This window comes from Hylobates moloch, unplaced genomic scaffold (genome assembly GCF_009828535.3).
Source record: "Hylobates moloch isolate HMO894 unplaced genomic scaffold, HMol_V3 SCAFFOLD_3, whole genome shotgun sequence".
Classification (NCBI taxonomy): domain Eukaryota; kingdom Metazoa; phylum Chordata; class Mammalia; order Primates; family Hylobatidae; genus Hylobates; species Hylobates moloch.
This window is the reverse complement of record NW_026652278.1, coordinates 175,316,796-175,344,588: the sequence shown is the minus strand read 5'-3', so window position 1 is coordinate 175,344,588 and position 27,793 is coordinate 175,316,796. Positions and strand designations below refer to the sequence as shown.

The following is a 27,793-nucleotide window of genomic DNA, read 5'->3' as shown; positions in this document are numbered from 1 at the left end:
CACCTCCACGCACACACACACGTCTCTTAAGATTCCCTGATTCTATCTTGTTTACCTGGAGGGAAGAAAGAAATAGAAAACAGAAGGTGAGACAAAGATATGGCAATATGTAGTAGAGTAGCCATGCCTAATTTAATATTATTTCTATTGAAATGCTAGCTCACATACACAACTGCGAGTTTCCGACTAACTTATGCTCTGTGGACAGGAAATCCTTCCGGCCTTCAAAAGCCTATGGTCAGTGAATTTCAGTCGCTGTGGGCTCATCCAATCAAAACTCTCTTAATTTTACTCCTGAAACTCATGACATGTATTATTGTCTTTTATATAATGTTGATGCTTACATGAAGCAAGTTCTGTGGATATTTTATGTTTTTAAATTTCCTGGCCCCAGAACAGATAAGTTTCTATTTTCCTGAGCGCTTTGGCTTTGAGAGCGTGGACTCCCTTCACTACCTATCTTCTATCGTGGCTGGCTGACATACTCTCTTTTCCTGAAATATGTGTTTGATGTGTGTGATTCTCAGAATCCTAGCTCCAAGTGGTGAGCAAAGGGAATTTTTTCTGAACATGCACTTTGAAACCAGGCACTGTGCTATGGCCGTCTCTCCTGAGAATTACTGCATCATCGTTAACCATCAAGTAAGGTCAGGAAGAGAGGACAGATTGTTGGAAGAAGAAAAGATTTATTATTTTATTAGTTTGGCTTTAGATGTATATATATATATATATATAAACGTGCAAATAACATTACTCTTGTGATTTTAAAAACTAACAAGTAGTAAATAATATATTTGAAGTGTTTAAGAAATTAACAAGATTCAAGAAGATAATAATTCTTTGAGAGTTTCAATTTAATGCCTCTAGAGCATTTACTGTTGGATTAATCAGATGATTTTAATCAGTATTTTAATACATGTTGTTTATTAATGCATATTTCCTGAAGATTCACGTCTTCACTTCACAGTCCACACGTGTACCATCAGCATTTACAATCCTTCTAATACCCCACCACCATTTTTATGCAAACCTTTTATCATAGCCTCTTGTCTCATGTCCAAGTGCTCTCTCTGTGATTAATAGAAATTGGATATAGATTAGAAACTAGGAAGAGATAAGTAACAATCTGTCCATGTTTGCCACAGACCTTACACATTTTACTGAAGTTACAAATGTATACACTATGCATTATAAAAGTGTAAATTAAAAATGTACATCTCTCTTTCCTCACAACATGTTGGATGACAAGCTCCTCAGAGGCAGTACTATTTTTTAGCTAACACAAAAACTAGTACTGTGTCTGGTCTGTCGTAAGAAAGCAATAGCATTTTGATGAACTGGCTTAAATTGATAGTCAGAGGTTAGCTATCAATATTCTGAAGTAAAAGTGGTTGAATATGTAATAAACACTGTTCAACCAAATTGTTTTTTAATAATGGCTCAATTGCACAAACTAAAACATTGAAGGACTCTTATACGTAAGAGCTAAAACAACACGCATTTCAAATATCAGTGTAAAGAACATCAGCAGAATGAAGCTTATGGAATTGAAACTGAGTGACAGCAACAATATTATGAGTATAAAACAGACATGATCCTTTTAAAGTTTTTAATAAGCAAATACCTAGCAGAATTTTAAGTTTTCTATATTTTATAAATGTATCATTTTAACTGTCAATCAGTCATTATTTTAATGTTTAAACAAAAAATGCTTTCACTTTCCTTCTACTAAATTTTCCTGCTTTAAAATTTGGATTCCTTTAGTTTTGCATTTGTTCTGCCACACATAAATGAAGATAAAGTAATTTTATGGCAAATTTTTCAGACAGACAGCTACACACTAGAGTTCAGAGCTTTCATGTGGTCATAGAGCATTCCACAGGAACGTTTTCCCACAAGTCAGAGTTCTTTTTCCCATTTCTGTGCTAACAGGACCTGCAAGGCAGGCTGTGATGAGTATTTGCGGGGAGCAGAAGAGGCGGGGGAAAGAAAGTGATCAAAGCAAATTACTCACCCAGAACCTGCTTGTATTGCATGTAACACAAATTGTGCTAATTCATCCCTGCTGAGAAACACATAAAAAACTGCCACCAGGGTCCAAATATCTTCTCAATGGTCTTCTCTATGAAAGAGCAAGAAAATGGCACATGTTTATGTAATAAACCCTGCAGAAACAATTTTCAGCAGAAACTTGTAGCAAAACATATTCAAAAGTAAATTAGAAAAACTACAGTTTGGTTATACACATAATTGAAGAAAAGCAGTCTTTTATTTTATTTTATAAATTACATTTTTATTTAAGAAGTATGTATCTATAGAAAGTGACAAAACTAACTTTCAGAGTTTGACCTAGTGTTTGGATAGCGAGTGCCAGTTACTATGCCAATTAGCGCACAGTAAAGAGAAAGGATTTTGAAACATTTTTAGGGTGTTTTTCTGTTTTTAGAATTTTTATTTCAATAGCGTTTGGAGGAGAGGTGGTGTTTGGTTATATGGCAAAGTTCTTTAGTGGTGATTTCTGAGATTTGGTGTACCCATCACCCAAGCAGTGTGTACACCTTGCACAATGTTTAGTCTCTTATTTCTAGCCCACTCCCACCCTTCCCTCCAAGTCCCTGAAGCCCATTACATCATTCTTATGCCTTTGCATCCTCACAGCTTAGCTCCCACTTATAAGTGAGAACACACTATATTTGGTTTTCTATTCCTGAGTTACTTCACTTAGAATAATGGCCTCCAGCCCCATCTAAGTTGCTGCGAATGCCATTATTTCATTTCTTTTTATGGCTAAGTAGTATTCCATGATGTATAAATGCTACATTTGCTTTATGCACTTGTTGGTTGGTGGACATTTAGGTTGGTTCCATATTTTTGCAATTGCAAATTGTGCTGGAAGAGCAGTATTTTTAAAGTGGAACTTTGTGAAAGTTCTGCAATTTACTTAGAAATCATGATACAAGAATCTGACAATTTAAGTGAAGACCAGCATAGGACATAGATAAGAGGACAACCTCACTTATAATCTACAGAGAGAACCAGAATCACGTTTCCCATAGTTCCACCAGCCTAGGCTTCCATCAAAACTTTAGAGGTGACACAGAAATGAATAGAGTGTGTGATACTCACTGCATCATCTACCATCTATCCATTTGTGTGTGAATGTTATCTTCAGGACGTTGAACACACACTCCCTGCTATAACATTCTGTGAATCTGGGGATGTTTCTACATATTTTTTTCCCATAGGCAAATATCCAGAACCTAGAACAGTGCCCGGCACATAGTGAGTCTTCAATAAGTGCATGCTAATATGAATGAATGAATGATATAAGCACTTCTATTTTTGCTTCCCACTGTCCCATGAAACCCGTTCAATACTTGCAGTCCAGTCCCTGCCCTTGAGTGCCAATGCAGACAATTTCCACTAGTTTTTGGATCGCTCTTAGATAATAGAAAGGCCCATGAAAACTTCAAGTAGCAAATACGATCTCCAGTAATGTAAAATTTCCTTTTCCAGATGATATTAGAAAGCGCTAACTTGATTTGAAGTTAAATCTTAGTCCCTGCCCTCAGCCTGTACTTCGGAGGAGTAGGGGGAAGTGTCCTTCCTGCTTCCATCAGCTGGGTTGGGGAAGGTTGGATATCAAAGTGGCCGGACGACCGTTTGTGCTTCTTACACGATCCTGACGGTCACAAGTAGATACCCTGCTTTCCAGACCTTGCAGAGGTTTACGAGCTGACTTTCTTGCACAGACGCTTTGTGAGTTATTTAAAGTCGCCTCTACTAAGCCTCACAATTGCAACTCCTGTGCCATGGGCAGTGCCTTTCCTTGAGCCTGAAGCTTCCAATCCAATTCCAGCTTCTGTTCATGATGATCCTGCCAGCCTGTGACCACAGGGCTTCCCTTACCCTGGAAGCAAAACCCCTTAGGCAAGATTCGTTTTTACTAGTTTGATTTAGTTACTTTTTAGAGATACAGTCTCACTCTGTCATCCAGGCTGGAGCGCAGAGGCATGATTGTGGCTCACCGTAGCCTTACTCTCCTGGGCTCCAGTGATCCTCCTGCCTTGGCCTCCCAAGTAGTTGAGACTACAGGTGCACACCACCATGCTGGGCTTATCTTTATATTTTTTCAAGAAGTGGAGTCTTGCTATGCTGCCCAGGCTGGTCTTAAACTCCTGGCCTCAAGCAGTCATCCTGCTTGTGCCTCCCAAAGTGTTGGGATTCGAGGCATGGGCCACTGTACCTGGCCACAATTCATTTTTAAGTGGAACCAGTATGATGATCTCTGACCTGAGTAGTCACCCTCCTGTTAACCTGCATAAGCCCCTGCGGTTTCCTCAGGCATGATTGCGGCATCAGTGCCCTGTGGCCCTTTACCTGCAAATTTGCCAGGGCATCCTTGAAAGCCCCCCTCAGTGGCCTCGGGTGGAGGTGCTATGACCCCCTCAGCGGAACGTCACCCTTCATTCCTCTCCACATCCTCTCTGCATTCCTCACAACTTCCTTTCCAGTCTTCCTCCACCTTTTGCATTTTGATCTTTGGTGAAGGAATCCTGCAAAGAGACCCAAAAGTCATGCAACCAGTTTTGAAGTTAAAAGTTCAGATTTGTAATAATCTTCTCTTTGTAGTCTGTGTCAAACTTTACTTTGATTATTGTTATCAATTGTGCCTGGGTGTCTAGGTTGAAACATCCAATTTATTAGCCACTACATATACACATAAATATACACCCAGGGATGGCAAATTATTTTAATTCCCAGGCCAGTTTCGATTCATTCTTGGACCCGTCAAAGAGCACAAAAGTTGAGGAGACCCAAGCTCTGGGGCAAGAATGTCTCCATTGATGAATGACGCCTGCCAAGGGAGCAGGAACTGGAGTCAGCAACACCCCTCTTGCTGAACAGGACCTTTGAGGGCAGACGCCTCGTCTGTCTCATTCATGTCATATTCCCGGTCCCAGCAATGTGCCTGGAGTCAAGTAGGTGCTCAATAAATATGTACTGGATATGTGAACAAGAGCTAGAATATGTAGATTATGGCTACAGACACAGATAGTTGAATTAACCTCATACATAATTCTATGTTCATTTTATATGCACAAATTAACCATCTGATAAGCTAGATATTGTTTAGTATGCCATAGTATAGGCTCAATTATTTTCAGCTAATTTCTTCTTATCTTTATAAGAGTAATTTATAAAACCCTAAGGCAATATAATTCCTTGAGGCATTATTAAGGACATAAACTTGAATTCAATTCACATGACAATTATGACCATTTTAACATACCTTCAAAGAGATGACTGAACAGGGCCAATTGCTGACTGTGTTGTCACACAAAATGTGGTTTTAAATAAAGGTAACCTGAGTTTTCAGAATATTTGAGTATGTTAATATAATGTCTCCAAAGGAAAATGACAGAGAAACAGATCTATTAATTGATGACTCTGTGGCCCTAGGTACATATTGATAATGCTTGATAATTATATCTCTTCTATTTGTTGGTATTAAATTAATAGTGAGCTTAATGGTCAGTAAGTAATTGACGATGTTGATCTGAAGCCAGCACTGCGAACACTATGCCCCTACACATGTTAATGCAGTTACATCGTATGAGATGAGGTCACGAGAAAGAAGACCAGTTTTAATCAATTTTATTTAATAAAAATGTTGAATTAAATCAGTATTTCTGGAGTGGTGGCATTAAATCTTTCAGTTTCCTATATGGACTAATACAGGAAGTGTCTACATCAAAGTTACCTTCATGTGAGGATTAAACATTGTAAACATTTATCTGGAGAATTTCTCCACAGAATGCCACAAATGTGGAAATTAAGTAGACATCTGGCTATTTGGCTACTTTTAAAAAATATTTCGTTTCAGTATTTAATTTCATTGAGACTTACCTTGTTGCAGAGTATTTCAGATAGTTGGGTGCTGTTATATAAATCAACAGTGGACTTAGATAACTAAACAGTCAAAAAGGGGAAAAGTACACGGTAGGGATCGTGCACATCTATTTCTTTCGGATATACATATTATCTATAATACATTTTATAGAAAAAATATATTTTGTCAAATATATATGGTTTTCCTTTGGAGACATTATATTAGCATACTCAAATATTCTGAAAGCTCAGGTTAGCTTTATTTAAAGCCATATTTTGTGTGACAACACAGCCAGCAATTGGCTCTGTTCAGGCATCTCTTCGAAAGGTATGTTATAATGGTCATCATTGTCCTGTGAATTGAATTCAAGTTTATATCATTAATGATGCCTCAAGGAATTATATTGCCTTAGGGTTTTATAAATTATATTGCCTTAGGGTTTATAAATTACTCTACACCTGAAGAGTAATATTTATTTTATGTATTTATATTTCTAATATTTCTAATATAAATTATACTTATTAAGTTATTATATTTATCTTAAATTATACTTATAAAGAGTAATTTATATGTTGTCAAAAAATATTTTATCCATGGTTTGCAAATCGGAGGTAGATGATATAAAAGGTGAAAAAAACTGGTTTGAAAAATAGAATCTCAGGACCCACACAATAGCAACTGTTTGACCTCAGGCAAAGTTACTCCAGTTCACTGAATTTTGGTTTTCAAATATGCGATAAGAGTGGGTTAAACTTCATAATTACTAAGAAATTTTTAGAAAGTGCAAATTTTACAAATGAAATCCTAGTTAACAGAGCCCTTATGCAAGAAAAAACATGGAATGCCATGGAAGATACATATTCTTGGTTCTAATGAATTGTGAATCATTGTATGTGGGCAAGTGGAAAGAAACATACTATCCCTTAATGACACAATTCATCACTATCTGTAAGCACAGGCAGCACTCACAAGGCAGAGGAGTTGAGGGAACATGTGTTCCATGGGACAAATCTTCCTATTAATGTTCAAGGAGCACGTCTTCCAATCGTTTTCAGTAACATCATTTGTATACATGAAAAATATCTCATTTCAATAATAAGAGCAGTGTCTAACTCTGAACGTGGCGGATATTGTTTCTGTAATGCTAATATTTCAGTGTGGCAAACTTCACCACAATTTTATTCTTGATAACCAATCTACAGGTGTAGAGAAATGTGTATGGGGTTTAATTCAATTTTAAAGTAAATTAATGTTATTTGAGTGCATTCAGTGGAACACTAAAAGAAAATATTTTCAAAGACCATTCTCAAAACTAGGAGAAGAAATAAGGTCTTGAGTTTGAGTAGATCCTATAACCATCCTAAACAGGCAATATGGGCATTCTAGACATGGATTTGCACTATTTCCTTACGTATACTTAGGAAAACATGCTGTACGATTCACTGAGGTCAACTCAGTACCCATTTGGAGCATCCACTTTGTGCTAATGCTGTGTGAGGCTCTGGGGGCTGAGACAGAAATAGGTAGTTCATTGACCCTTGAAATCTTACCATGTATCAGCTCCTGCCTGCTGCTGCTCTGCCCGGTACCCAGCATCCTCGACCTGAAAATCTAGTCTAACCAAACCCCTGATCGAGTCCCAGCTGACAGTGCATCCCAGGACGACCACGGAGGACAAGGGGATTTATTTCCTCTCCTGAACCCAGTATCTATAATCCAGTGTCCGCTTATGCTTAAAGTAATGCCCGGTCACACCCTTTTTGTCCTGAGGACTAGCCTTTTCCTTGTATTCCCAAGAGAACCTATTTCTGCCACTGGGACTGGAATTTTACCCTGAAATGTAGCCTGTTTATCTTGACCCCACATCCAGTAAGCATTTACAAACCTCCAGCCTCAAGGGCTGGATATATTCCCTCCACCCTCCCACGGCCAGATGGGGCCTCACTTCATGGCAGATCTGCCCGAAATTAAGAAGGTAACATTCTCTAACCACATCTTCGTGTCTGTCTAGTGACTTTCTGCTTCCATGTCCTACTCAACAGGTTAACCTCTGGGACAGCAACACTACCACAGTTGTCTCTAAGGTTTCCACCACTCCCGGACACTGTTGTACAAAACATCAGCCTTCCCCAGGTACAGACGGCACTCCACAAGGAGAATCCCATTAGCCCCGATTCCGTCTGTACCCGTTTTCCCTCTACGTCTCTGTGGAGGTCCTAACACGCCTCACAACTGAGAAGTAACGATTAGAAAGTGAGGCCGGGTGCAGTAGCTCATGTCTGTAATTCCAGCACTTTGGGATGCCGAGGCATGTAGACACCTGAGGTCAGGAGTTCAAGACCAGCCTGAGCAACATGGTGAAACGCCGTCTCTACTAAAAATACAAAAACATTAGCCGGGCATGGTGGCAGGTGCTTGGGAGGCTGAGGCAGGAGAATCACTTGAACCTGGGAGGCAGAGGTTGCAATGAGCCGAGAGCACACCATTGCACTCCAGCCTGGGCAACAAGAACAAAAACTCCGTCTTAAAACACACACACACACACACACACACACACACGCACATACACACACACTCACACACACAATTAGAAAGTGAAGCAAACATTATAAATATCAAAATGAATATATCAAATAGAAAGTTAATTGCACAACTCTTCGCTACACTAATCCCTTCAAGATTTTTGATTGGGACAATGCACAATGGCCTCTGACAGGGCATGTGTGAAATAATATTGCTTCTGAGAAGGAGCTTCTTTGGATTACCATTTAAATAATTGAGATGCAGAACTGGACATTTTTCACATTATAATTTTTCCTCTCAAATGCAAAAGACTTTTTTAAGCTTCATGATGAACATAATAAAACTTTTAAAAAAGTAGCATTATTCAAGACTCGGAGTGTAAGTTATTTGTGAAATGTTCTGAATGGCTCACATGCATTCTCTGCTGCCATTTGCCTGAGATGAATGAGAGCAGAGGGCAGCCTGAGCTCACAGAGTCGTTGCTATTATTCAACTGCAGACAGCCTCCCAGAAGGCGGGATTAACAGAGCACAACCTGTCAGGTTCTGCTGTGAAGGCTGAATCTTCACAGTGCGAAGAAGTAAATATGAGAGGAAAAACCCAAGACTGGTTTACCAGAAACTGCAGAATCCAGAAGCGCACCATTACTTCACGTGGAGAGCCCAGCTTCTCTCCACCTATGCAGTTTCCTCTTTCTTCTAATAACAAAACACTCACATTTTACAAAATTTTTATAAAGATACTTCAGTTTTCACAATTTTCTTCCCCAAATATTTTTGTCTAACTCAGTTACTGTCCCTTATCTTTCTTAGAAAGATAATATTTATGATTTTATTTTGAATATCTTCGAAAACACATATATTGCCCTAATCTCAAAAGGAACTGTCTCGTCATGCCTCAGGTGGATCTGCTGTCTTTCTTGTGACGTTGCTCCCATGAGAAAAGCCACCTGGAGGAGGACTTGGAGAAGGTTTGTTCAACATCATCTTTTTCATTTTTTAACCTCAGACCTACTCATCATGCATGAGTGGGTTTTGTTTCTTTTAAGATGTGTGTTTTATGTGTTCTAAAACTTAAAATGTGTTTAGCCATCCAAGTTGCAGCATAATAGATCTGATTGCTCTGAGAGTCTTCAAAATCATTGACCAGACAAAGCATTTATAATCATTACGAAGGACAAATCACAATAATTATGGCAGCAGAAGTAATCAGATCAGCAAAGTTTCAATTTGGCTATTTCACTACTAATTATCCAAATATATTTGGGTTTCTATGGACATTTTTATTCCAAATGTAACTTTAAAAAGTAGAAAAAAATCAAAACAATCTAACATAAACATTCAAACTGAGTTCAACACATCATTATTCAGGACGCATAGAGGAGCAGTTAAACAGAGAAAGTGCACTGGGCAAAGTGTGATTTTCCACTCCTTGGCTCTGCTACTGGCTGTGTGACTCTGGACAAGTTACCTAACCATTCTGTGCCTCAGAATAATCTTCCCTCTTGTCTCCCATGGGTTGCAAGGAGCTAATGAACTGAATCTGGTCTGGGCCACCTCTTATCTCTCCTGTGGAGGTGTGTGGCCAGTGCCGCTTTTCAGAATCTGTGGGCGCTTGACACCAATACAGCTTATATGTGGGGCCTCAGACATATAAAATTAGATAAATTATCTTGAATATAATTACCTTACATTCTTGTAGCACTGTATATACACTACTATCCTACTTACTATATTTTCTATTTTAATTTGAAAAGTTTCAAACCTTCAGAGAAACTGTAAAAATCATAAAATACCCATATACTACTTCCACTAATTGTTAACTTTTTTTACATTTGAGATATATATATATGTATATATACATATGGGCTGAGTCATTTGAGAGTAAGCCTCAGATACCATGACCCCAAATATTTTAGCATGTTTTTCTAAGAGAAGAATATTCTCCTAAATAAGCACAATACAATGATCATATTTGGTAAGTTTGGCATGAATACAATACAGTTTTTCCAACCATGTTCTTTTTTTTTTTTTTTTTTAATTTCTGAGACAGTGTTTTGCTCTGGTTGCCCAGGCTGCAGTGCAATAGTGAGATCTCAGCTCACTGCAAACTCCGCCTCCCAGGTTCAATGGATTCTCCTTCCTCAGCCTCCTGAGTAGCTGGATTACAGGCATGCACCACCAAGCCCGGCCAATTTTGTGTTTTTAGTAGAGACAGGGTTTCGTCATGTTGTTCAGGTCAGTCTTGAACTTTTGGCCTCAGGTGATCCACCTGCCTCAGCCTCCCAAAGTCCTGGATTACAGGCGTGAGCCACCGTGCCCAGCCCCAATCATGTTCTTTATAGCAATATTTTCTCTGATTCAGCATCAAATCTAGGATCTTGAATTACATTGAGTTGTATTATGGCACTTATGTTAACCTTGCTTTGGTATTTTATCTTAGTCTCCCAAGATTAGGCTAGATTATAAACACCTGATGACACATGTGGTATTAATTAGTTAACTAACCTCCATACTGTTGGTGTAGGCGCAGTTCTTGGCACGTTAAAGGGTCTTGGTAACCATTGGATATAAGACTGATTGGAGGCTATTGGTCAGCTTGCCCCATTCTTAAGTACCAACCGTGAAATTCAACAAAGTGGTATTTCATATTCTTAATAGATAGAAGAGACTGAGAAGCAGCCCGGGTGCGGTGGCTCAAGCCTGTAATCCCAGCACTTTGGGAGGTCGAGGTGGGCGGATCACGAGGTCAGGAGATCAAGACCATCCTGGCTAACATGGTGAAACCCTGTCTCTACTAAAAATACAAAAAATTAGCCGGGCGTGGTGGCGGGCGCCTGTAGTCCCAGCTACTCGGAGAGGCTGAGGAAGGAGAATGGTGTGAACCCGGGAGGCGGAGCTTGCAGTGAGCCAAGATCGCGCCACTGCACTCCAGCCTGGGTGACAGAGCGAGACTCCGTCTCAAAAAAAAAAAAAAAAGAAGAGACTGAGAAGCTTTTTTGTTTTGTCCAAATCCTTCCTTCTTAGATGACATCCCAAAGAGTAACTTGCCAATATCATAAAGGCAGGGAGCACCAGAGCAGGAGCAGAACCCAGCACCCAATGCCCAGCGCGTCATGCCCTTCCACGCACTGCACCAGCTTTCCTAGCCCCTCAGAGTCCACAATACACATGTAAAGTGTAGTTTCCTCCCTTAGCACGTCATGCCCTTCCACGCACTGCACTAGCTTTCCCAGCCCCTCAGAATCCACAATACACGTGTAAAAAAACCCCTCAGAATCCACAGTACACGTGTAAAGGGTAGTTTCCTCCCTTAGCCTCTACTAATTTAGGCAACTTCACTAAAGAATAGGCTTAATTTAAAATCTTGCAGGGTCCTTCTCTGGTCTGAGCTATTCACATTTAGAAAAACAAAACAATCATGGCACTGAAACAGGCTTTCGTAATTGAGATAGATGTGGATCGGCTATCACAGTGCATCAAACAACAATCTATTTTCCCTCATCACATGGCACATTGTGCAGTGTTTAACTGGAGTGCTGGAACAGGAATATCACAATCAATTTAACAATTAGCATTTTCCAAGACAATAGACACATTATTAGTTGGAACAGTAGCACACACTTTAAACAGAGACCCATTGAACCACTACTTAATGGCTGCTTTAGTCCTCTTCATGTAGACTTAATGCATGAGGATGGACATTGGGGAAAATTTATTTGGAAATTAATTTAAAAACATATTTTATTCTTTCTTGTAAATTTGTTTGAGTTCATTGTAGATTCTGGATATTAGCCCTTTGTCAAATGAGTAGATTGCAAAAATGTTCTCCCATTCTGTAGGTTGCCTGTTCACTCTGATGGTAGTTTCTTTTGCTGTGCAGAAGCTCTTTAGTTTAATCAGATCTCATTTGTCAATTTTGGCTTTTGTTGCCATTGCTTTTGGTGTTTTAGACATGAAGTCCTTGCCCATGCCTATCAAACAACTCCATCAAAAAGTGGGCAAAGTATATGAACAGACACTTCTCAAAAGAAGACATTTATGCAGCCAAAAGACACTTGAAAAAATGCTCATCATCATTGGCCATCAGAGAAATGCAAATCAAAACCACAATGAGATACCGTCTCACACCAGTTAGAATGGCCATCATTCAAAAGTCAGGAAACAACAGGTGCTGGAGAGGATGTGGAGAAATAGGAACACTTTTACACTGCTAGTGGGACTGTAAACTAGTTCAACCATTGTGGAAGTCAGTGTGGCGATTCCTCAGGGATCTAGAACTAGAAATACCATTTGGCCCAGCCATTCCATTACTGGGTATATACCCAAAGGATTATAAATCATGCTGCTATAAAGACACATGCACACGTATGTTTATTGCGGCACTATTCACAATAGCAAAGACTTGGAACCAAGCCAAATGTCTGACAATGATAGACTGGATTAAGAAAATGTGGCACATACACACCATGGAATACTATGCAGCCATAAAAAATGATGAGTTCGTGTCCTTTGTAGGGACATGGATAAAGCTGGAAACCATCATTCTCAGCAAACTATCACAAAGACAAAAAACCAAACACCACATGTTCTCACTCATAGGTGGGAACTGAACAATGAGAACACGTGGACACAGGAAGGGGAACACCACACACCCGGGCCTGTTGTGGGGTGGGGGGAGGGGGGAGGGACAGCATTAGGAGAGATACCTAATGTTAAATGATGAGTTAATGGGTGCAGCACACCAACATGGCACATGGATACATACGTAACACACCCGCACATTGTGCACATGTGCCCTAGAACAGGTTTCTTAGATGTAAAGTTACTCTTTATCCCTTTGTGGAGATACTTTGAGACAGTATCCCATTCCTCATCAAACTTCCTGCCACTAGTTTTAGCATTCATTGATGTTTCTGGCCTGATTATTATTGTGATGGCTGACAAATGGCTTTCTCCTTCCTTATGCATTAGTCAGCTAGTCTTCTACAGTAAGGAAAAGGTTTCTTCTCATTTGTTTTGACGCTAAAATTGTCCCCAATTTGGCTACTTGGTTTCTACATCCTTTCAGAATGTCCTCATCATTCTTTGAGTACTTCCTTATTTTTAGCACAATGAGATACCTCGTGTTTCTTTTCTAAGGTCCCTGATCCATCCCTAGAATAACCATTTCTCCTAGGGGTCTTGGTTCTTAGACTGGTGCCTGGATTTTGGATACCAATATGTGGATGCTAAATGGACTAAGTGTGAGTGCCTATGTCACCACTCTCAGACCCTCTCATCGGACAGAGCTGGTGAATCTCTGCATGTAAATGCATGCACACACTCCACATATATACGTACCCACACATGCATCTTCAGTAATAGTTATTTCCATAGGTATCTATCTATAGTTCCATACTGAAAACCATGAGTTTAAACCAACACCTGCAATTCCCATCTAATACCACAGGGCTCACTCTAGTTTTCTCCCTTTTCCTATTTCCAACAGTGACAAACCTGGCTCTCTTTATCTTCACTGCCCCAGTGTGTAATTCATCCCCACCCCCCGTCTTCACTAGGATGCTCTCTTCACCCTTTCTGGCCTGTCCACTGTGCTCCCAGTGCCGGTGCCTCGTCCCATTGCTTGCACTCCAATGTCCATGCAAGGCTGCCATGCCATCATCTTTGTTCCACCCAAGATGCCCTCCTCACCCAATTCTCAGGTTCATACCCCATGGAGGGTCCCTCCACCAACACCCTCACTCAAACAACCTTGTCCTCTCTCTTAGGTTCCAGTACCCCTTTCCAGGCCAGGTCACAGTCATCCCTCCCCAACCTACAGACTTCCCCTCTTCCAGTCAGCCTTCCATGCCCATCACTGTACCCCAAGACCCTGCCTCCTGCAAGGAGGGCCCTTCACCTGCTCCAACTCAACACCCATCCATGGAACATCCATAGGCATCCTGCCGGCCTCTCTCTGTGCAAAAACCCTGCTTGCCCTCAGGGCTTCAACAGCCCCACAGCCTGCACAGAGGCCATCTGGGTCTGTTGAGGCAGCTGCACCCGCACTGTGCCACTGGTCCCACCTCGCAGATGCCTGGCTCAGCCCACCTAGTGGCTTTCAGTGGCTTTCAGGTTGAGGACAGAGGGAGGAAGAGAAAGAGTCTGAACTTAAAGACAGACTTCGTGTTCTACCTAGTTAGTGTCTATATCTTCAAGCAGCATTATTAACGTCTCTTAAAAATCTAAGACAGACAAATAGTCTATCTATTTACAGGATCATATATATTCCTATAAAAAACAAACACACAGGACAAATAATGCATCTTCAGGGCTACTCAACAACTACTTGTTGGCTGAAAAAAGTCTATTTCTGTTACCACATACGTGGCACTTCTACTGAATTTGAACTTCACATAGTATCTTGTGAGGGGCATAAACTGTATTGTGATTTATAATTAATGTTTTAGATCCATATAAGCAACTGAATGAATAAATTCTATCCAGCTTTATTTTGGCAATCGTTCACACTTTTTTATATTCTAGCAATGAGTGCCAAAAAGTTCTTTTCTCTTAGTAGATCTTTACAATAAAAAATCTATAGTAAGTAATGCCTTATTTTGAACTAAATCATTTCAATAGGCAAGGTGACAGAATTGTGGCTGAAATCTATACCATCAAATTGACAATAAAATGTCTATTTTCTGACTAATTTGATTTGAAACAGCCATAACCTTCTGTTATAATACTGGCCCCAAAGTGAATGTCTCCTTACATCTCATCATTTGCAAAACTGAAGGAAAATCTATTCTTACAATAAACCCACACTGAAGAAATAAAAATTTAAAATAGTCAATGCCAAACGCTAGAAACCTAAGTCAATATAAGCTACTGTTTTTATTTAATTCAGAATTTGTGTCTTCTGAAAACTTTGGTTTTCGTTTTAATAGCAAACTTTGTTATGTTTCTATTGGTTTATGAATACCTAAGTATTATAACAGTCTCATAAATAATACACTGCATATACACACAGAAAATGACAAAGACAGACTACCTGTTTTAACATTCAGACTTTGGGGCAAATGGAAATTTTACAAACCGGGAAATGAGAGAAGACTGGGAACTGGTGGAAGTAAAATAGACAGTTTCCATGTAACTACACTCAGAAGCTAAAATTAGTTCTATGCTAACTTAGACCAAGGAACTGAGCATTGGAAAGGATTTACGCAATAATTTAAAGATGTGATTTGTACTGCATTGAATTCAATAAGACAACATTTCTCTCATACAGCAGACACTTGAATATCCTCTGTCTCACTGTCTTAAATGAACACTGCTTTCATTGTATGGGTCAGGATAGAGAAAGTACAAACATCTTAGAGTCTTTCTAATCTGTCGATTTTCCATATGTTTGAAATTTTGAGAGGCTGAAACTCGGCTGGTAAAGTCTTCCTCTGCTGGGGAAAAGCAATGAAGTTGGATTCAGCTCCTTTCACTGTGGATGGTCAGAAAGCCCTTCCTCCTAGGAACAGGGCTCTTTCAACAATGCCCCGTGATTTTCATGGCGTTTATCACACATAATCCTCCCCAAGCAATTTAGCAATCCCGCAGCAGCTCCAAGTTTTTCTGCCATCTGCAACCATCCTCTTCTTTAAAACAGGACTCTGCCTCTTCCTGGCCTTAGTCTATGATTCTCTAATATCAAGTAGCCTATAACCATGCATACTGTGATTCTAATCAGATTAGCATGCTTTAATCACTGTCTTTATTTCTTCGGCTTATTTTACACTAATTAAAGCCAGTAAAATTTCCACTGCTAATTTAATTAACGAAGCAACTCATCCTTGTCAGGCAGCAGCTTTCTTGCTTCATCCACAAATTGAAACAGAACCTGAAGCCCGCAGGTGCCTCACTTAAAACAACATTCCAGAAGGCCGCTGCTACGCCTGTCTCTGACCAAGGACACCACCACATTTCTCAGAAGCTCCTTTATATAATGGCAGCTGCAAAGACCAGGCACAGTGGCTCACGCCTATAATCTCAACACTTTGGAAGGCTGATGTGGGAGGATCACCTGCTCCCAGGAGTTCAAGATCAGCCTGGGGCAATATAGAGAGACCCAGCCTCTATCAAAAAAACAAATAAATAAATAATAAAAATTAGCCGGGTGCAGTGGCACACACCTATAGTCCTAGCTATTCGGAAGCCTGAGGTAGGAGGGTCGCTTGAGCTCAGGAGTTCAAGGCTGCAGTGAGCTATGATAATACCACTGCACTCCAGCCTGGGAGACAGAAGGAGACCTTGCCCGCCACCCCCAAAAGATGAGAAACCACTTAATGGGTACAATGTCTACTATTCAGGTGATGGTTATGTTAAAAGCCAAGACTTTACTACTGTGTAATATATCCATGGAACAAAACTGCACTTGTACACCTTAAATTTATACAAGAAGAAGGAATGAAGGAAGGAAGGAAGGAAGGAAGGAAGGAAGGAAGGGAAGTAGGTAGGTAGGTAGGAGGAGAGGAAGGAAAGAAAGAGAGGAGGAGAGGAAGGAAAGAGAGGAGGAGAGGAAGGAAGGAAGGAAGGAAGAGAGAAAGGAAGAAAGAGAAGAAAGAGAAAGAAAAGAAAGAAAAAGAAAGAAAGAAAGAAAGAAAGAGAAAGAAAGGAAAGAGAAAAGAGAGGAGAGGAGGAGAGGAAGGAAGGAAAGAAAAAAGAAAAAGAAAGAAAGAAAAGAAAGAAAGAAAGAAAGGAAAAGAAAAGAAAAGAAAGAGAAACTAGTCTCTCGCTTGGTGCCTGAAGTAATTTGGACTTGCAATAACTTAAATTCTTCCGGTCCAATTCCTTATCCATGATCCCAACATAATGCTGCAAAATAATCATCTCAACTAACACACTTGTCAGATCAAAGAAAAAAACAAGAAGCCTATTGTACTCTCTGTATGGAATTGAATTAATTGCTTAGTTTAGCTAAAAAGTCTGTCAGTTTTCATATAAATCCAGCTCTTATCTATATATTCTGAAATAAACATGTCAGATTAACCCCAATTTACAAATGAATTGTGTTTGTTAAACTATTTGCTCAGTGATTTTTCCCAATTTATATGTAAATGGTGGTTGGCGTTCCCGGCTGGCCCAGAGTCTTTTTAATCCCTAAGTTCTGGGCTAAGGAACTAGGACTGCTCACCACAGCGCTGCCCTCCAGACCAGGTCAACTGTACTTACAGGGCAGTGCCCAGACAGCTCTGCTTCCTTCCTCTCTTCTGCTTAAATAGTCCAGGTATTTTCATTACAGCAGTGGCAGCACATGACACAATGATGTGAGACAAAGCTCACAACAAAAAAATAGACATTTGATTGTCAATTTGATGGTACAGATTTCAACCACAATTCTGTCACCTTGCCTATTGAAATGATTTAGTTCAAAATAAAGCATTACTTACTATAGATTTTTTATTAAAAAGATCTACTAAAAGAAAGGAATATTTCTGGCACTCATTGCTAGAACATACAAAAGTATGAACAATTGCCAATTGTTCATTGTGTGTGACCCACATCACATGGTGAAAAGGCAGTCAGGAAGTAAGTATGAAGATTGTGAATTTGGAAATAAAGCTTTGTCTCTCATTAAAAACCTAGCACCTGCTTGTATTTTTTTTTTCCAGGAAAAACCTAGTTTGTGTGGTTGAGTTATTTACAGATGAGCAGTGCTTCTTTATGCCAGGAATGTCCTGCTGCCTAGTCATAGCCATGGTGAGGGCACCGCCCCTTCCATGTAGCTCTAAGGTACAGCAGCCATATTGAGCCTCCATGAACTCCTAAAATCCCTAAGATCGTCTCATTCTAAAGGTGAATCATGTTAGGAAGGGATGGAGTTGGGGATCCCAGATTGGTTTTATTGAGGATAGGATGGAGTCGGGAGTCCCAGACTGGTTTTATTGAGGATATATTTTTGGGGCTTCTGGTTTCCTCTAAGTTTTGTGATCCTCAGGAAAATGATAAGAAACCATCTTATTTTCCCATGTCCTTGACGGCTAGGGCTAGCCATCGATAGAGACGCAGGGATTTATGTATGGGCAATCTGCGCCGAACTAAGTACTAACCACCAAAACTGAGTACCACTTTGAAGTGGTGGGTTTGTTAAACTTTGGTTTAAACTTTGGTTTGGCTCATTCCCAGAAACCTGGTTCTCTCAAAGCAGCTCCTGCAAGTTGCTAAAAGCAGTGGTAGATGGATCCCAGCGATGCCTTCAGTGAGTTCATGTGTTCCTGTATTCGCCTTTGGAAGGCCCTCCCAAGTTGACCCTGGTCTTGGCCTCATCACTTGCTTTCACCAAAAGGACCTTAGCAGAAGAGACACAGAGACGGGGAAAGTCTTCCCTCTTGCTGTTCTTGGCACCCTGCTGCCACGGAAACAAGCTCAGGCTCGTCTGACGGCAATGTGAAACACATGGCCCAGCGACCCCGTGGCCCGGCTGACATCCAGTCAACCCCAGGAGCAGGGCTGCCAGGGTGACTGGGCACGGACCTCAGCCACGTGACTGAGGCGGAGAGAATTGCTTGGCTAAGCACATCCCAAATTGCTGACCCACGGAGTTGGGATCTAAATCAATGGTTGTTCTTTTAAGCCACTAGTTTTGAGGTGATTTTTTACATAGCAACAGCTAACTTATACAGGCGGCAATAAAAAGACCCAAACACTTTTGCAGATGATACCCTTTCTCATAATTTTTTTTCCAGGAGTGGAAATTAAACCATTGCTTATAGTGAGAGGAGTAGTACTAATATAATGATTTGGCTTCACTCACAAAAGAAAAACGAAGTAAGAGAACTTTCAATTCTCAGTCTCAAAACTTGCTATCAAGCTACAGTAATCAAGGCAAAAACGACTGGCCCAAAGATAGACACATAGATCAGTGGAGCTGAATAGAAAGTCCAGAATCAAACCCTTATAGTTATGTTCAATTGATTTTTGACACAGAGACAAAATAATTCAGTGGACAAATGATAATTTTTTCAAAAAATAGTTCTAGAACAATTGGATATTCATATGCAAAAATAGTAACAATCTTACATCCTTATCTTATACCATCTCACACTAGAAATCAACTCAAAATGGATCCCTGTCCCAAATATGAGAGCTGAAACTATAAAAATTCTTGTGGCAAGATAAGAGAAAATATCTGTGACATTGGGTCAGGCAAAGATTTCTTAGATGTGACCCTAAAATCATAATCTATAAAGGAAAAACTGATAAATTGGGCTTCATGAAAATTTTAAAACTTTTGCTTTTCAAGAGACATCATTAAAATTAAAAGACAAGCCACGGACTAATGGAAAATATTTTAAAATATGTATCTCACAAAAAATTTGTATCCAGGATATATTAAGAACTTCTACAACTCAATAATGTTTTAAAAAATTAAAAATAGGTAAAGAACGCTGACTTGATTTTTATGTTATATGGCTTGATCTTTCTATGGTTTATTTAGATGTATCAAAATATTATATGTATCCCCCAAAATATGTACATCTATTATGTATCAATTTTAAAATAAAAAAGAATAAAAATTAAAATAGGCAAATAATTTGAATAGACATTTATCCAAAGATGATACCCAAATGCACAATTAGTACATGAAAAGATGCTCAATGGCCAGGCGGGTGGCTCGCGCCTGTAACCCCAGCACTTTGGGAGGCCAAGATGGGTGGATCACTTGAGGTCAGGAGTTCAAGACCATCCTGGCCAACATGGCGAAACCCCATCTCTACTAAAGACACAAAAATTAGCCTGGCATGGTGGTGCATGCCTGCAGTCCCAGCTACTTAGGAGGCTGAGGCAGGAGAATCGCTTGAACCCAGGAGGCAGAGGTCGCAGTGAGCCAAGATCTAGCCACTGCACTCCAGCCTGAGTGACAGAGCGAGACTCCATCTCAAAAAAAAAAAAAAAAAGAAAGAAAAGATGCTCAACCTGAAAAATCATTGCGTGATTGTAAATCCAATTACATCCACTTAATTCCCTCTAGGATGATGATAATAAAAATTCAGACAATGGGCCGGGCGCCGTGGCTCACACCTGTAACCTCAGCACTTTGAAAGCCCGAGGTGGGCAGATCACTTGAGGTCAGGAGTTTGAGACCAGTCTGGCCAACATGGTGAAACCCCATCTCTACTAAAAACACAAAAGTTAGCCAGGTGCGGTGGCGGGCGCCTGTAATCCCAGCTACTCAGGAGGCTGAGGCAGGAGAATTGCTTGAACCCGGGAGGCAGAGGTTGCAGTGAGCCAAGACTGAGCCACTGCACTCTGGCCTGGGCAACAGAGTGAAACTGTGTCTCAAAAAAAAAAAAAGAAAGAAAAAAAATTTCAGACAATAACAAATGTTAGCAAGGATGTGGAGAAACTGAAACTCTCATACATTGCTGATGAGATGTCAAGTGATATAGTTGTTTTGGAAAACAATATCTGTTTCTTAAAAAGAAGTTAAACACAAACAGCATATGACACAGGAATTCCATTCTTGAGTACCTAGCTACCCAAAAGAAATGAGAACCTATGTTTACTCAAAGACCTGTATGTGTGTATTCACAAATAGCATATACATAATAGCCAAAAGTAGAAACAAGCCAAATGTCTATCAACCAGAAAATTATTTTGGGAAAAAAACTATATACTCATATATTGGAATACTACTGGGCAATAAAAAGGCACAAACCACTGACACACGCTTCAACACAGATGAACTTCAAACCATTATGCTAAGGAAACAATACATTCACAAAGACCTTATACTGTATGATTTGATTTTTATGTAAAATGTTTAGAGAAAGTATAGAGCAGAAAGCAGTTAGTGCTTGCCTGGGACTGAGGATAGGAGAGGAAATTGACTGCAAATGGGCCCAGGGAACTTCCTGGAGTGATGGAAACATTATAAAATTGGATGGTAGTGATGGTTATATAATTCTATAAATTCACTAAAAAGCATTGATTTAGACGCCAATAACGAGTGTATTTTCAGGTAAATGAACAATACCCCAATAAAGCTTAACTGTTAAAAAGAAACTTTGGAGTCTCTCTTAAGAGAAAAAAGAATTGGTGAATGCCTGAAAATACGATTTTGAATTTAACTATACATGAAATCTGGTTTTAAAAACCTGACCCATTGTTACGCCTTCTCTCTGTGTGTGCATGGGTGTGTGCGTGCTAGTGACTGATGTGCTGAATGACAACCTTATGCTTTTCTTTGGGGCTTCTTAGGAAAGTGAAGACTTTCATAACACATCACTCCAGGCAGGGGGACCGGACGGCACGTCTGGGAAGAGGATAGAATGACGCATGCACGACGGGGGCCGTACTGACATGGGGTAAGCACACCTGTGAAACCACTTCTCCACCCCGTCCCACTGGCTGTCCCACCAGCGCCCACCAGCACACTTCCGCGTGGTCAGTCTCCTCCCTCTGTCCAGACGCCCAGCCTCAGATGCACAGGCACAACGTGAAGGCGGTCCTGATGGAATACATGGTTCTGTTTTGCTGATTTGGTCCAGTTGTCTGAAAAGATACTGTCTTAAATGGTATGCTATTTATCACATTTCACTATCCTTCAGGAGACATCTGAGGAAGGAAAACACATCATACGTGTTCCGGATTTAATTTTACTTTCTCCAATCTGAGAAATAAACTGTTGTATTACTTTACAAAGAAAAAGAAGATTGCACCCGACTTTTGTTTTACTACATCTATGAAACAAGTATTGTTGTGATAAATTAAATCTGGCAAGGATTAAGGGAAAATTCATCTAAGTGATCATGCAGCTTAAAGCAACATCAGCAGGTCAGTTAAACAATCCTTCTGCCAAACATGGCCTGTGCTTAAACCACACCCAGACAAAGGAAAGTTTATTCTATTTTTAAAGATTTCCAGAGAACAGGATCATAGGAATTTTTACCCCTTAAGGCATTTAGTCTGTCTGAGAAATCTATTTTACACAGAAACATGATAGAAACAAAGAGAACATGATTGTCCTGCCAAACCCCAGATTTTTTTTATTATTATTATCATTCTGAAATACAAAGGACAAAGTGGAAGATAAAATTTATGCACTGTGTCTGGTGTGTTTCTGATTAATGAAACAGACCCTTATATTTTATTAAGGTTAAGTAAGCAGCCCAGCCAAGAAGCTGAGCTTTTGCATTTTAATTTGGAGAATTTCAATGATAATAAAGCTGCAGAACATAAAGAAGTTAAAACCAAGAACTGTTTTCCCTAGAATCCTCCTCTTTTCCCCAGCTATTGTACTAAAGGAACTGTAGGTTAGCTAGTGAGAGATACTCTTGTAATTTTAAAGTATTTATATGGCATTCGCAATTATTGTTGTGGGATATAGAACATCCTCCAGTATAAATAGAAAAGTCAGCTCACGAGTGTTTTAAAATAAAGAAGACTGAATAACCAAAAAGTTATTTGAATATACATATAAAATATAAGCTTCTGGGCATATTTTAATTTAAAAGAAATAAATGCTTTTCTAAAATAATTTTAATTACTGGAATGGTCCATCATCATTATGACATTATGTCTTTTGTTTTCGTTTTTCTTTTTTCTTTTTTTTTTTTTTTCTGAAATGGAGTCTGGCTCTGTAGCCCAGGCTGGAGTGCAGTGGAGCTATCCTGGCTCACGGCACCCTCCGCCTTCCAGGTTGAAGTGATTCTCCTACCTCAGCCTCCCGAGTAGCTGGGACTACAGGCTCGCGCCACCATACGCAGATAATTTTTGTGCTTTTAGTAGAGACGGGGTTTCATCATGTTGGCCAGGATGGTCTCCATCTCTTGACCTTGTGATCCTCCTGCCTCAGCCTCCCATAGTGCTGGGATTACAGGCATGAGCCATCGCGCCCGGCCACGTCTTTCGTCTTCTCGTTCAATGTGGTCGTGTGCTCAAATTGTCCTTCTCCCCGTGGGTAATGGGTACACACTGACCTTGTGAGAAAAACGAACTCCAACAAATGTTTTCCCCACTTCAGTTTGTGACACACACACACACACACACACAAATTGAGATGGGGTCCTAGGATGGAGACTAAGCCAGCTTTCTACATGCCCACCTGCAGTGAGAACAGATGCGTCCTCCACGCACAGCCAAGTGCAAGAACAGAGAACGGCCGAGGGGCCCGAGCTGGGCTGGGAGCCCGCCTGCCTGCAGCCCGCCTGCGCTGGGGCCTCCCGGGAAGCTCTCGCTCCGTTTCCACAGCCGCCACCTCTCCCCTCCTCTTCCCTCACCTTTCCCCGCGCTGTGCAGGAGCTAATATAGATACTGTATTCGTTTATGTAAACACATAAAAACTGCAGAGTTCTGCCGAAGGTCGCCCTCATAGTTGCCACTTCACCTGAAAGGTCCTGGCACACATATTACTCTTTCAATGCCTTATGAGTCATATATGTGGGACCTTTAAAAGCGAAAAGGTGCCTGCTGGGAATGGGAGCAAGTCTGCGCTGTCACCGTGCAGGGGAGGAAGACGCCGTCCGCACGGCGACCCCAGACAGGGCCAGTGTCTGCCGCTGCCTAACACTCCGGGTCGGGAAGCAGCTTGGACGACTTTCCTTTAAGGAGAAACGGAGAAAACCTGGGAATGCGGTCCTGACGGGAACGGAGAAGGCTGTGACCTCAACCGACTCCTGCCCAAGAGCAACGAGAAAGCATTTGCTCACTTGGAAACCCAGGAACTGCGTCAGATGCTGAGTTCAGGCACTGGGTGTCCGAACACAGAAACCGTGTGCCCAGGACGGTCTTGAGAACCACGAAGGAAGCCCCGGGACGGCCCTGGGTACCACGAAGGAAGCTCCCCACGAAGGAAGCTCCCCACGAAGGAAGCTCCCCACGAAGGAAGCTCCCCACGAAGGAAGCTCCCCACGAAGGAAGTCCCGGGACGGCCCTGGGTACCACGAAGGAAGCTCCCCACGAAGGAAGCTCCCCACGAAGGAAGCCCCGGGACGGCCCTGAGAACCACGAAGGAAGCTCCCCACGAAGGAAGCTCCCCACGAAGGAAGCTCCCCACGAAGGAAGCCCCGGGACGGCCCTGGGTACCACGAAGGAAGCTCCCCACGAAGGAAGCTCCCCACGAAGGAAGCCCCGGGACGGCCCTGGGTACCACGAAGGAAGTTCTAGAGCTCTGAGAAAAGTCTGGCTTTCATGTGTTTGACTGCTTTAAAAGCAACACAACATTCGGAGCCAGGGAAGCCGGGGATAAAGGCTGGTCTTGATGAGTTCCGTCAGAAAACTTTTTTTTTTTTTTTCCCTAGATCAGACAGAACCCATTGAACAGAGATGAAAATAGTCTCTTCAGAGTTTGCTTAATTCACTAAGGATTGGAATAAGTCTTCATAACTCTAAATTTAAAAAAATATTCAGTGAGTTAGTAGAACATCATAGAAAGCATGGATAGCCACGAAGCAGAAAGGAGCAGAAGCTATTACGGAAGGCATTTGGTAAGCTAGAATGAAGAGTTTTCTACCATAAAAAATTCTGAAAATTAAATAATTTGAAATGGGGGTTATTAAGCCTGTTGCACAGTCTTCAAACAAGGGCTAAGTAGTAAACCAGGAGTTTGAATCTCTCTTTTTTTTTTTTTTTTTTTTCTGAGACAGAGTCTGGCTCTGTCGCCCAGGCTGGAGTGCAGTGGTGTGATCTCAGCTCACTGCAACCTCTGCCTCCCGGATTCAAGCTATTCTCCTGCCTCAGCCTCCCGTGTAGCTGGGATTATAGGCACCTGCCACTGTGCCTGGCTAATTTGTGTGTTTTTAGTAGAGATGGGGTTTCTCCATGTTGGCCAGGCTGGTCTTAAACTCCTCACCTCAGGTGATCCACCCGCCTTGGCCTCCCAAAGTGCTGGGATTACAGGCGTGAGCCACAGCACCCCACCTTAGAATCTCTTAATTTAAAAAATCCAGTGTGTTCTTATATATCACGGATTGTATTTTAAGTTTTGCATAATTTTAAACCTCAAAAGAGTTATTTGAGGTGACCTTTGTTATCATCCACAGACGACACTGAACATTGGGATGACAAAATGAGCAACCTGGTGTTATTATCTCATAATTGCAAGAGCAAGAATTTAAATCTGAGTTTCCTTAAAGGTAAAAGTTTTGCCTTTTTACTATCCTGTTGTGATTCCTGAAGATCTGAATTTTTATGAATGCTTTATAGACCTCAGTCCGAGAAGTTCCCTGTGGTCGTGACTAAATGATTGTAGCTTATAAGAGGCTAGGATTTGGGCAAAAGCTGGTGTTAGAGTCCTCCTGCTAACTGGGAGAGTCAGTGCCCCGGATGAACATGAGTCTGCAGAACTAGTTGTCATGACTCTAGATGATATCAGCTTCATTCTCTGTCTCCCTCTTTTATTCCCTAAATCTATCAGTAAGTTTAGGTACGCAGGAGGGTTAGAGTTGCCCCCTGTCTTAGGTGGGGTTCTCCAAGAAACGGAGCTGAGGTTAAATTTGCAAGAAGAAAGTTTGAGAGTTTCTCTCCAGATCAATACCCGTGGAGAACTGAAGGAAGTGGGATTGGGTAGACAAAGGAGTTGAATTGTGGTGTAATTACAGCAAAGGCTTGCCACCCCTTCAGCTGCCAACATTCCAAGAAGCTGGTGGAGTAAGTGCTTCTGTCCTAAAGGAGAGATGGGGCAGCCATCAGAGCTTCCACAACACCTATGCCTTCTGTGAGTCCGCTTAGACCAGCTTGGTGGACAAAGCACAGGCCGGGCTCATGCAGCAAGTGGTAGACTCTCTCTGGGTGCCCGGCTCACCAGCAGTAGCAAGGAGCACCCCTAACGTACTCAGTCACTGTCTTCACAAAGCAATGCCACATTCAGGAAGTGCTGCTTCCTTAAAGATCCAGAGGTGGAAACTGAGAAAGTCACTACCAAGGATTTAACTGTATGGATTAGGGCCTTGCTGGGGGTTGGTGGTCTGGGCTCAAACTAGAGATGCTCCCTGGAAGTGGAACACTGTATCCAGCCCGTTTTTTGACTCTGCACATGTGATACAGGCTCCAAAGATCATCTGAAAGAGGTTTCATAGCGGAAAAATGATTTGCTACGAATCTAGAGTAAACCAGGGCACCACATCCTGACATGGACCGCTGGGCCAGCTCAGCCATGTCATAAAGGAAGTTAATCTCTGGGCCTAACAAACACCTATATGTCACACTAAAGGAGTAAAATATCCTTTATTAAAGGCAGGGTATTGCACTCTATTATTGTCGGAATGCTCTCAGTAACTATTTTCCAAAAATCAGATGTTAAATCAGATTACACTCTAAGAGTCTTTGTCTACAAATGACTGCCGTGGTTTAGAGAGCTTTCATTCCTTCTATTAAAAACTGTTGAATACCTACTATGTACCAAGCAGTATTCCAGTCAGTGCAGACAAAAAAATTACCAAAAGAGCATCTCCTGCCATCCAAAATGGCACAGATTAAAGACACATAAACAGCTAGTTATAAAGCAATTTGATCAATTCCACAGTAATGTACAAATTGCTATGGGAGCCCAAAGGAGTAATCAGAGAAGCGTGACAATCACACACTTGGAAGTGCTGGCAGGTGCTGAACTGCGTGAGGGGCACAGCTTGAACCCGAAGGGCCCTGGAGTCTTGGCGCTGCCTCAGTCACTGCTGACACCACCGCTGTTTGTGCTGCCATCCTCGCCAGGGCAGCAGAGACAAATCTAGGACGTTGGTAACAGAAGAGCCACAGAGGGAGAAACAGTCAAGTAAGGCAGGTCTTCAGAAATGACTTTCCACAAAAGCCAAACAGAACTTGATATTTGCCTTCAAAGAAGATGCAGATATAAAAAAGAATAGAAACGCGATTAAACTGCCAAATCCTTTACTCCTTTTTCTGTTGTCATAATCTCAGCCTTTCTCATTGATACATAGCTTATTATCACAGAACATGGACCTTAATTTCAAAACCACAGTTTAGGGACTCGCCCCCGCCCCGCCACACACACACACACCCTCTCCAAAAAACCTGCTTCCTTTTTGAGGAGTTATTTTTGCTTAGACTTCTTTCTTGCACGCATCCACAGCTTCATTTTTGTTTGGAGTTTTAAATAGCAGTTAAAAAAAAAAGAAAGGGCTTACCTCTTTGAAAAGCAGTGTAATGTCTGGCTCTGTGTTTCTCCTGCCACCTGGGAAAATGACTGCAGATGGTCTGTTGGGATCTACTCACAGGGTAGCTCCCTCCCACTCACAGGCAAAGCAGTCCCCTCCTGAGGCCACAGACTGAGGGAGGGAGTGGGGCCATGTCAGCTTAGAGAGGGTGGGCACGTTTCTTCCACGGTTACCCTGCAAATTGCTTTACCACTAGGAGCCTAGAAGGAGGAGTTTAGAACCATCTGTTTTTC

General features: G+C 41.2%; 1 long non-coding RNA gene across 2 annotated transcripts; it reads right to left on the bottom strand.

Annotated features, from left to right (window-relative positions):
• LOC116466093 (uncharacterized) lies at positions 1 to 27,793 on the bottom strand. 2 transcript variants are annotated; one of them, XR_009212638.1, is made up of 6 exons: positions 27,531 to 27,793; positions 21,818 to 21,942; positions 4,381 to 4,556; positions 2,015 to 2,122; positions 1,031 to 1,070; positions 1 to 55 (listed from the first exon to the last, which is right to left on the bottom strand). It is a non-coding gene; the product is annotated as an uncharacterized LOC116466093 (long non-coding RNA). The 2 variants fall into 2 exon arrangements; XR_004247350.2 differs by lacking the exon at positions 21,818 to 21,942.